This window comes from Hydra vulgaris, chromosome 13 (genome assembly GCF_038396675.1).
Source record: "Hydra vulgaris chromosome 13, alternate assembly HydraT2T_AEP".
NCBI lineage: Eukaryota > Metazoa > Cnidaria > Hydrozoa > Anthoathecata > Hydridae > Hydra > Hydra vulgaris.
In genome coordinates this window covers 16,552,501-16,565,000 of record NC_088932.1, presented here as the reverse complement: position 1 = coordinate 16,565,000, position 12,500 = coordinate 16,552,501, and the positions used below count along the sequence as shown (strand labels likewise).

At 27.9% G+C, this 12,500-nt stretch overlaps 1 protein-coding gene across 4 annotated transcripts in view; it reads right to left on the bottom strand.

Moving 5' to 3' along the window:
* The window catches only part of LOC100199803 (uncharacterized), a 111,751-nt gene that overhangs the window by 19,467 nt on the left and 79,784 nt on the right, over positions 1 to 12,500 (bottom strand). The gene's annotated exons all lie outside the window — the stretch shown is intronic.

The window sequence follows — 12,500 nt, the reverse complement described above, 5'->3', positions numbered from 1 at the left end:
TTATAAAGAAATATTTATGGCAAACAAAACAAACAAAAACCAATTTATCAAGCTACTTTCGCACTGCCTAAAAAATGACAGGAACACTGTTATCAATAGCCCAGGCGATGCTGATACAACCATTTGTTCAACAGCATTATAATTATCTTTTTTAAACTTTGAAAAACAAATTATTGTGGTTGCTAATGACACAGATATTTTTGTTATACTTGTTCACCATCGGCAAAAAAAACTTATTTTCTTAAAACTGGTGATATTTCATAAAGAATAGAGCATGAAGGCATCAAGCCTTACTGTAAACAATAAAAAGAACGACTTTCTGTTTGTCCATGCTAAGATTGGATGTGATACAACATACACTCCCTTCAACAAAGGAAAAAAATATGTTTTGAACCTATTGTTAAAATTAAAATCTTTGCAGCAGATATTGGCAATGGATGTTTGGGCAGACGAAAAAGATATTGCGCAAGGCGTCAATTAAAGGATTTTTAATAATGTATAGTGGAAATCAAAATGATACCCTCAGTTCTCTTAGGTAATAAATCATTCAATTTGATGTTATCAGTAAAAGATAAACTAACTTTTCAAACACAGTGGTATGCAAATGTATTTAATTGCATATTTTAAATTTAAACTGAAAATTTATAAATTTTTTAGATACCAGAAATTTCTTGAAATGACAAGGGAGCAATTGAGCCAGCTAAGTTGCCACCATCAGAGTGAACAGTTAATTACCATGGATTATGAGTGCATTTACAGATAAGCTATTATATTATTCTAACTCGCTCCAGACTCTACTATTAACTTCAATTAGGGGTTTCTATTGTTATTTTAGGTTACTATTTGAAAAAATACTTGATGAATTGTTTCAGCATATGTCAGAGGATTGGGAATGGCAATCAAAGGAAGGTTTATTATCACCAATAATGACAGATTTGGATATTGCATCTAACAACTTGCTTCAATTCATTAGATGTAAATGCAAAGATAGTTCTAAAAATTAGTGCAAAACAAATCTATGCAGTTGTCACAAAATGGACTGCTTTGTTCAGAAGCATGTAGGAAATGTCAAGGACAAACATGTACTAACTCATTCAACCTAAGTATTACAGTAAAATAACAAAAATGTACTACAGTAGTATACTAAAATAACAAAAATGTGTCAAAGAAGGCATTTAATTAATTTATTACCGATTCTTTATCCATCATACTTTAGAAGCAAGTGACACAGTTAAGCAAGAATGATAGCAAAAGTTACGAAAGCGACAATAAAAAATCTTTTTTTCAACAAACAAAATATTTTTGTCATGTTTTAATTGTTAATTTAACTTTTAATTTTTAATTGGTTTTTTAAATTTAAAATCAAAATAACTTTTAATTAATGTGGTATTAGTATAAACCTATTTTCTGACGTTAAAACATAAAGTGAAATTCAGCATTATGGGAAAATTTTGAAAACTCATTTTCCCCAAGGGCTATCAACAGGGTTTTTTTTTGGTGTTACAATATAATATTACGAGATTATATGCCAAATTTCAGCTTATGTAGAATTTTTTCCAGGTAATGGGGTTATTTTTGCTAAAATGACTGGACTATAAGATGAAGAAAAAACATTATTGCTTTTGTGTATGTCATAATTTTTGTAGGGGTGGTTACAAACTTCTCCTCAAAATCACGTTTATCATTACCAGTATTTTGAAGAGGCTCAGCACCAATACCTAGTTTATTCCGTGCATTACATATAACGAAAAGAAATTACGCTTTGTAAAGTATTTTTCAAGTTTAAGCTGTATTAGTACTTGATTGGCAATCCTTCGTTTCTTATGACTTCTGCGCATCTAGAAGGCATACTATCTACAAATGTTTTTAATAAGTCATTTGGCAAAGCATTCCAAACAGGAAGAAGAATTTAGAACAGTTCCTCTTCATTTGTTGCCATACAACCTTGTAAAGTATTTTTCAAGTTTAAGCTGTATTAGTACTTGATTGGCAATCCTTCATTTCTTATGACTTCTGCGCATCTAACAGGCATACTATATACAAATGTTTTTAATAAGTCATTTGGCAAAGCATTCCAACCAGGAAGAAGAATTTAGAACAGTTCCTTTTCATTTGTTGCCATACAATCTTGCAATTTTCTATTCAATATAGAACAAAGATTTTCTATTGGATTTTTCTATTGGAACAGGAGACTGTACTGACCAAGACATAACTGGAATCAATTTTGAGAACAAATATCTTTTATTCAACTGTGTCGTATGTTTTGGATCGTTATCTTCTTGAAAGATGTAGCCATTATTAGGGAAAAGTCCTTCTTAACTTGGTCCAGGTTGATTATTTAAGATTTTGTGATACAAATGCTGGTCCATTGTACCCTCCACCTGGTAAAGCATTCCAACTTTGTGAGTACTAAAACAACCCCAAACATTAATCTTTTTTTAATGTTTAATGGTTGCCTTGCATGTTTGGGGGTTAAACTTTTCCCCAATTAATTTCCAGCAATGAGATTAACCATTATTAAACAACACAAAAGGAGTCTCATTGCTCCAATTAACTTTAGCTCATTGCTCACTTGTCCAATCTTTGTGCTAAATGCACCACTTTATTCTTTTTTTGCAATTGATCACTTGCAAAGAATTTTTTTATTTGCTTTCCAGCAAAAAACTCACCTGATGCTTTTATTCAACAAGATATTGTCCATCTTGAGATATTAGTAAGGTTCAAATTTAGTTTTATCTCAGAACATGTAATTTTACAATCTTTTTTGACGACATTAAGAATATAGCGGTCTTCTTTTTTTGAAGTTTTAGACTTTCTCCCAGATTCAACAGAACTTTCATCTGTACCAGTGTGCTTATAATTCTTTACCAATCTACTAATAGTTTAGTTTTATCATTTGAAACATTTTTTCAATGCTTCTGTAAGACATTCCTAGGTCAGCAGCTTCAATAATTAGTCCAATTTCTATATCTGCTAGTTGTTTTCTAAAATATTAAATGTGTTTGTATTAATCTGTTTTTTAAAGATTTTTTAATAAAAATATTAGTGTATATATAAACATACCTTTTCTGTCCAAGATTTTTTTGCAACAAAACCCAATATTTTTAGTTTTGTTTCATTATACATTAGATACTTAAAATCAAAAAAAAATGTTAGTGCGGCTTTTTTTTTGCACCCCACTGTATATATATATATAGTAATAATATATATGTAACATAGTTATACTTTATATATCATATATATTAAGCCACTTTTTAAACATACTTTTTTTTTTTCTTAACACATTTGCTCACTTTGGGATTAATGTGAGCCGTAAATGTAAGCGTAATTCTATAAAAATTAGACAATTTTAAATAATAATAATTTTGGGAAATCATTTTGAAGTTTTCAATTATTTGTGTTTTTTCTTAAATATTCCTGCGCTAAAATTTTTTTTAGAAAAACTTATTTAAAAACCAATTTTCAAGTCTTTAAGTCGATTGTTTACAGAAACCTTTTTAAAATTGGCGGCGTTTAATAGTAGTTAGAGTCAGGGTTGTTATACACTCATAAAAAACAAGTGTATAACAAACCTCTTTTCTAAACAACTAATTTTCTTTAAACCAGTCATTGAAAATGGATGTTAATTAAAAAATCTGAGAGATCGAGACTTTTTTTTAAAAGTCGGAAAATGACATTACTAATGACACCCCTACTAATGCCATTTAAAATAACTATTTAACTAATTTGTTTGTAAGTGCATACATATAATGTACCCTCTTAAAACAATTAGTTCACATATTAGTTTGGTAAATAGTTTTAATTGACCGCAAAGCGCTATAATTATCTGTAAATTTGCCAAAAAAAACCTGTCTAAGAGTGTTTCGGACCTTAAGTGACTCCATTGTGAAAAATGCACATTTTTATTTTGAATTTCACAAAATGAGTTCAGATTTTTTTAAATTTTTTTGGCGGCAATTAATTAATATATCCACAATACATGAGCTGCACACTGAGCCAAGCTATTCCATACATGACAGTGGCTTAGTATATATCATAGTTATAATTTATATATCATATATATATATATGTATATATATCATAGTTATAATTTATATATCATATATATATATGTATGTATGTATGTATATATACATATTTAATTTTTTTTTTTTTTTTTTGTATTGCCTCAAAGTTTTAACCATTTAAATGCATAGGTTTTTTAAATCTAGATCAATACTCTCACTGAATCATCTTCTTTACGTACCCTTGGATTACCGTTTACAACTGACCTTTCATGGAAACCATACATTCAATTGACTGCTGAATTAACATCTGCTAAGGTTGCTTCTCTTTAACATGCTCGCCATTTTCTCTCTCCTGATTCCATTCTCTTTCTCTGCAAATCTCTATTCGCCCCTGTATGGAATACTGTTATCATATTTAGGATAGTTCTAATGATGCTCTTTCTCCTCTAGACAAGGTCCGAAAATGCATTCTAAACGTAGTTGAACCTGTTTTATCTGCTAAGTTTGAGCCTTTTTTACATTGTTGTAAAGTTGCATCGCTTTCTCTACTCTTGTCTAGAGTAGAGAAAGCGATGCAACTTTACAACAATGAACTAGAGATGATCTTTTGATCATCTCTAGTTGATAGAACTAGAGATGATCAAAAGATCATCTCTAGTTCTATCAACTAAAACTCATTAACGATTGACTCATCATTCAGCAAAGTCTCATTCTTTTGCTGTATCTGTCCTTGTATGCTATACAAACTTTTATTTGTCTCTCAACCCTTTGGAACTCTCTTCCATCTTCATGTTTTCCTGACTCATACAACCTTCAGCTTTTTAAGTCTTCTGTCAACCGTTTCCTTGCTCTATAACTCTATTCTTTTTTTCTAGTAACTCCCAACTTAATAGTGTTTGCTTGCAGTCTTGTTGGGAGTGAATCAGAATAAGAAAATAAAAATCCTTTTTCAAATAACAATTCAATTTGTTAACACTATCGGTATTTTTTTTAACTTTTTTTGAATTTTTTTCAATTCAAATAAATAAATTCAAATCAATTCAAATAAATGAAAAAATTGAATTCTTTTTAACTACTTAAAAGTCTTTTATATAATTAAATGAATATATATATATATATATATATATATATATATATATATATATATATATATATATACATACATATATATAACAATTATATGTGCTTTACACTAACTTAAATATGGGTACAGTTAATTCCTGATAACTTGAACCTCCAAAGGACCAAGAAAAATGGTTCGACATAACAAATGTTCACTAGAGCGAATTCCCATTAAGTTGAACTTTGATTTTAGTTTAAGTTAAGGTGATTTTTCTTTTTTCATTGCTTAAGTATAAACATTAAATATACACCATTATACTAACAAAAACATAAAAAATGTTTTAGTAAAAGAAGTTTCGTATTGTATTCACTCTGTACACTTATAAAAAGATAACAATTAAAAAAGTTTAGCAACAAAATGACTTCCTTATTGTTTGGTAATATTGCATCTAAAAGCTTGCGATGTTTTATTAAGAAATTGATTAAAAATTTAAATATATATATGTTTATGTACATAATATACATACATACATATATATATATATATATATATATATATATATATATATATATATATATATATATATATATATATATATATATATACACAGACACACACATAATAAAAAAAAATCCTAAAAAATGAATGGCTCTCCTCCTCAATTCCTGGTTGTTGCCTGAATTTATGCAACTTTTTAAATTATGTTTAAAAAGAGGAAATTTTTAAGAAAACTAAAACAGGAGACAAATAATATTCTATTAACATATATTTTCTGGCTTAAAATATTATTTCTAATTTAAAACAAAAGCTTAAAAAATATTTAAAGGATTGTTTATTCTATTAAACACATTCAATAATGGCTGATTACTGAAAAGCTGCTATGGTCTGAAAAGTTCAGTGTCAGAAAATTAAATGCATAAAACATGTGTCTAATTTTAAATTAAGTCTGTAAGTTTTATAGTAAAGGTGCATCCTATTTTAATAATAAAAAAACTGAATTCCTTCTAGAGCTTTATTGAATATTAAGGTTTTGCATTCATTCTGAAAGATTTGCACATGTTTAGAATTCTTTTTCTTCTATTTAGGGTATTTTATTAGGTAATTCCATGTAAAATCAGCAGAAAAAAACAAAAAATATCACCCCATGTTTTGGATTTTGCTGATTTTTTTATGTTATAGGGTTTATAAAAATCAGGAAAATCTGAAATTCAGAACCTTCAACATTCTTTATGGTTCTTCAGATTGTCAGAATTCAATTATTTATGCTGACTCAGCATTTTTTCCAAAATACTTTTTTGTTGTTAAATAGCAATATTTTATGAACCAAATGAGGTATAACCTTGAAATTTTGTACATATACAATCTTCCACATGGCGGATACAAATTTCAAATTGAAAATTATTATTGACTACCTTAATTACATGTAAATTAGATAATAAAGGCATATATTTTGGGGTATTTAGACAATCAAAATGGTGATGTCACCTTGATAATTTTTTTTGAGGCATTGTTATAACTTACAATATAGGCATCAAACATCAGTAAAGGTCTGCATCTTGAAATAAAAAGTCTTGTTAAACTCATTTTAGCAAGACAAGACAAGACAATACCAAGACAAGACAAGATCATTTCAGTCTTGTCTTGAAAAGTCTTGAATGAATCAAGACCAACCTTAAAAAATAACTAGTAATTCAAGAAATAACAAGACTTTTCTTGGTATTTTTTAAATCAAGACTAGGCTAATCAACATGAAAGATTTCTAAGATGAGTTCACAAACTTAACCTTGTACTAAGGGGTCATCAATTAAGTATGTCATACTAATTGGGGGAAGGGGGCAGTGGGAGGGGATGCAAAATTTTGTGACAAGGAGAGGGAGGGGGTTGGTCGAATGTGACAATACATTCAATTGAAGGAGTGTTTTAGATTGTCCAAATTCTTACTCACTCTTTATATTTTTATGTGTGTTGCCGTATTTTAAATAGTTTTAAATAATGATAAACTTCTTTATATTCAGCAAAATTTTGACCGTATTGAAATTCGTCGATGGAAGCTCCAAAGATAAGTTTGATGAAGCTCCGCATCTCCATGAAGATAATGTCATCCCTGGGTCAAGTACTGATTCATCAACCATTAATCAGTGATATGGAATGTTAATCAGTTCAAGTTAAAACTAAACATTTACATACTGAAAACAGTTCTATGATTTTTTTGTGAAAAAATATGATAAATATTTTGAGAAAAAAACTAATTCCTTTCCAAATTTTTAAAAGAAAAAGCACTTTAAGTCTTGTAATTTAGAAAACAATTTCAAGACTTAATTTTTGGTCTTGAAAAGTCTTGTCAAGTCTTGATTTTCTTGAAATTTTTTTTATGTAACAAGACCACTTTGAAAAAGTATTGATATGTCTTGAAACATTTCAAGACTATAATGGAATTGTCTTGGTATTGGTATTGAAATAAATTTTTTACAAGACGCAGACCCTCAAACATTAGTATTAATAAAAAATATATCACTGCATTTATCAACTTTTGTAAATGCAGCCTTTTAAGTAATATATATGCTGAGTCAGCATAAAATTTATTGCTAACTTATGACAAAATTAGCAATATCTTAATTTTATGTTGTAAAAAGTTATTGTTATATATTTTTTAAGGACAATAATAAATATATAACAATTTTATTTATGATACAAAAAAAAATATATAAACAAATAAATTTATGTTTATATATATTTTTTTGTACCTGGGGAGGGATCATAGTTTAGAAGTAAGGAGGAGGGGGGGGGTTTAGGCATTTTACCAACCCCCCTTTCTCTTTATATAAAGACAAGTGACTAGAAGAACTTTTTTGAGTATCCAAATTGTGCCAATTACACATACAGTTACACATTTAACATCAGATATCAGTTTACCATTTGATTTATAGTATATAATAATGGGATTAAGTGAACATTTTGGTTTATTCCAGTGGTAACTTTGCACCTCATCCTGAACAATAAATTGAAAGTTCTCTGTAAAGTCACCCAATATTATAGACTCATTGTGATTTAATAAATCTCTACAGTCTTTAAGGTACTTAGCCTGGCTTTTAGCTGTAAGTGAGTGAGATATTAGTTTATCTATTTTATTGCATATAAGATCAATAACATCTTCAACATTGATTTTTAGATTGATCAGTGTAGTTCTATCTGTACCTTGCCATTGGTTAATTGTTATTTCTTTATCACTGCTGTAAATTTTACTGTTAAGAACTCCTTTAATGCAGTAATACCAGGACATAGTAGACATCAATGCAACATGCACTCTGGATTATCCAATTTGTAAATGATCATTCCCATTAAAACTCTATAGTCTTTGTCAATTTTAAAAGCATTAGTTAACAACTTAACATTCTGATAGTAGATACAGACACAAACACTGTGTGCCAGACAAGTTTGTGGCTACACACTATCTTGGATGAAGGCTGCAAAACTTTGAAAATCCAACATTTAAATTAGAGTGTTCAGATTTAAATGCTACATGAAGTTTTTTTAAATTATTTAATATTAGTCTTTCTTGCATGTGTTGCCTGTAACCTATACTGAGAAAATCTTTTTTTCCAGGCATCATTCGTGTGTACTTGTCACTTTGATAAAAGCTACAAACAAGATCAATGGTTTCATGGAAAAGCAACTTTTCTTTTTTATGATAATGGTTTAAACAAAATTCCTTTTTTTTTAAAAGCTTTTATAGCCTCTCCTATAAGGTAAATAGATACATTAAAAAGTTCTACAGATTTGAGGAGGGACCATGATTCTGGAGTTAATGTTAATATCTGTATTTTTGCGGAGTATGATGTCACATTTTTTAGTTTATCTTATAATTCATTTAAAAGTGTGTTTAGATTGTCAATTTTATGGTTATCTAACCATATGATTAATATTATAAACTTTATTTATTTTATTTGTTGTTGCTTCAGTTATTTGATCAAGTTATCTTTTGACAGCTGGTAACTGTTGGTATTTTGGCACTGATTCAAGCTTAGTAGGTGACACACCTATAGATTCAAGACTTTCATTGAGAGATGCACATTGTTCATGTTCAGACTCAACCCTGCTATAGCATTGATCATTTGATTCTAATTTTTTATTTATACTCTGTACCCTTTTGTAATAACTGCTGCATAACCTCCACCCAGGTACAACAGGAATATCTTGCTAAGTAAATATTAAAATCCTGTAAGGTATCAAGAAACTAATATTTACAACATAAAATCAGAAGCAATAATATAATAATGAGGAAATAAAAGGTTTTATTTATAAAAGAAAAAAAAATGTTTTTTATAAATATAGCTTTTTATAAAAAATGTCTTTTATAAATGCATTTGGATTACAGCCTAGTAAAGTTTTTATACTTAAAAAAATGTTGGTCTTTTACAAAAAAATTAGCTTCAATAAATAAAAATATTATTTCTAATTATTGCTCCATAAGGCCTCCAAAAAGCTTAAAAGATTTATTAACAAAAAGCTTAAAAGATAATTATTAACAAAACAAAATTTTCAATTTTGGAAAAATATTTATTCTAGAAAATGTAATTTTTTTTTTTTAAAGGAGTAGAGGAGGTGAGGGAGTTAGGGGAGGTAGGAGGGGGGAGAAGGGAAAACCTGATTGCCCCCCTCCCTACTTCGAGCCTACCCTAGGCACAAAAAAATATAACAAAAGTATAAATTTACTATTGCCCTCAAAAAAACTTTAACAATAACTTTTTACAACATAAAATTAAGATATAGCTAATTTTGTCATAAATAAGTTAGAAATAAATTTTATGCTGACACAGCTTATATATCGCTTTACTTAAAAGGTTGCATTTAGAAAATTCAAAAAATGCAGTAATATATTTTTATTAATAGTGATGTTTGATACCTTTATTGTAAGTTATAACAATGCCTCAAAAAAAATTATCAAGGTGACATCACCATTTTGACCGTTGAAATACCTCAAAATATATGCCTTATATAATTTACATGTAATTAAGGTGGTCAAAAAAATTTTCAATTTGAAATTTGTATCCGCCATGTAGAATATCGTCTATGTACAAGATTTCAGGATGATACTTCCTTTGGTTCATTAAATATTGCTTAAATAGCAATATCTAACGACAACAAAAAAATATTTTGAAAAAAATGCTGAGTCAGCATAATAAAGGAAATTGAATCCCGAATATCTCAAGAACCATAAGGAGTTGGAGGCTCAAAATTTTAGATTCTCCTAATTTTCATAAACCTTATAACATAAAAAAAATTGCAAAATCCAAAACATGGGGTGACACAAGCCTGCTGATTTGACATGGAATTACCCTTTAGGGATAAAGATAATCCTTGTCTATTATGTTTTATATAAACTCTTAATTATGTTGCCTATTCCATTAAATATAAGATTTGACTCCTAAAAATTTGAATGAACATAATAATATAAGCATAAAATTAATGTTAAACATTCTTTAAACTTTTTATGAAAACAAACTTTGTATGCTAATAATAACTTTAAACTACGGTTCATGATATTTTGGTTAAACTAATCAACCATATATAAGACTCGTACTACATAAAACTAGGGTTGAAATGTTCCTGAAAATTGTAAGAAATTTTCTGGAAAATTTTCAAAAATTTTACTGAAGATTTTGGAAATTTTCAACAACAACAAAAAAGTTATTTTATAATTATTGGTTAAAAATTTATGTCTTATTTAGGCAGTTGCTATGGTATGTTACAATTTTATGTTAAAATATTGTGAAGCAGATTATAAAACTTTCAGAAAGCCCCCTTTGAAAAACACTTTTCATAGTATTTTGTTAAGTTTTTTTATTATATCTATAAGTAGCAACTGTGATAATTTGTTTTCAAAATTTTTTAAAACAATTTTATCCTGTTATTTATTAAGCATGTTGATGCTTATTGCCATAACAAGCTTTGTTTAAGGTTAAACATAATTTGCACCCTCATCTCTAAAAGGGGCATTTTTTATTATCTATTTAACAGGCCTACATGTTACTAAAAACTGTAAAATTATATATAAAGACTTGATTGAAAATTTACAGTATTTTACAATTTTTTTCTTGATTTAACAATGTTTTTGATTAAAGGAAGACAAATAGTAAAGAAACATTTTTTCTAAATTTGAACTGTTTTAAAATATAGTTAGCAACAAAAATAAAGAACTAATGATTTAGAGGTCATAAATTTCACCGCTATGCTTATATAAGTACCTTTAAGACTTAAGTCTCACAGGCCACAACCTTGCTAGAGCACTTTTGACATTATAAATCTATAAATTAAAAAACTATGTTATACTTTAAAATGGATTAAATGTATACCAAATTTTCAACCAATATTGCCAAGTGGGTGATTTGTGTGTGTGTGTGTGTGTGTGTGTGTGTGTGTGTGTGTGTGTGTGTGTGTGTGTGTGTATCTGTTTTATAAGTATCATACCGAGTCAAAATGTGTTTCAAACAAATGTGTTTACTAATGTCATTTTTAGATAACCAACACAGCTAGTGCATTTATAACGTGCCTTTTATAAAGATGATTTAAAATTGAATCTACATAAATAAAAATTTTCCTATGTTTTAAAAAATTTTATATGCAATCAGAGGCGATTCTATGAATAAAATGAAGGGGGGGGGGGGGGTAATCCTAAAAAAAGTACCAGCTGTTTTCTTAAAAAAGGTCTTTTAAAACTAAAATTTACCAGACTAGCAGACTAAGTTCGTCAAAAAACCAACTATAACTTGAAAATCACCTTCTTTGTGGGGGTGGAACATTCCTTTCCCCACACACCCTTCCCCTTAAATAGCCTTTTTATGGAATCTTTACACATAAAAAATCTTTTTTCTTTAAAACCTCTATAAAAATAAAACTTGGTAATCTAAAAAAGATTTTATTCTGTGTATTTTGTGAATATTTTACATCGTAGTTAAGAGAAGTAAAAGCTAGAAATATGTTATACACTCGGAAAACATCTATTTTTTGTTGTTTCAAAAAAGTAATGTAAGAGTAACATATAACAACTTGAGCATTTTATTACTTTTTTAAAAAAATGTGTTATTTTGAAATTGTTAAAATTGAATATAAAAATCTGACTAAAAGATGTATAAAAAAAGTGACTAAATGATGTGATTATAAAAATTTGACTAAAAGATGTTTTTCGCTGGTGGGTATTTATTATTTTATACTTTTTGTTGAAATATTAGAAGTATGTCCAAATGCTTTGATGATAAAATATATATTTTTGAAACAAAGAAATGAACTATATATAACTATAACTTTATAAAACTATATATCTATAAAAATTATTGCAATAAAAATTTTTTGAAAATTTCCAGAAGTTTAAAACTAAATCAGTTTATAAACTCCTTAAAATTTCTTTTATCTAAAACTAAATCATTTTATAA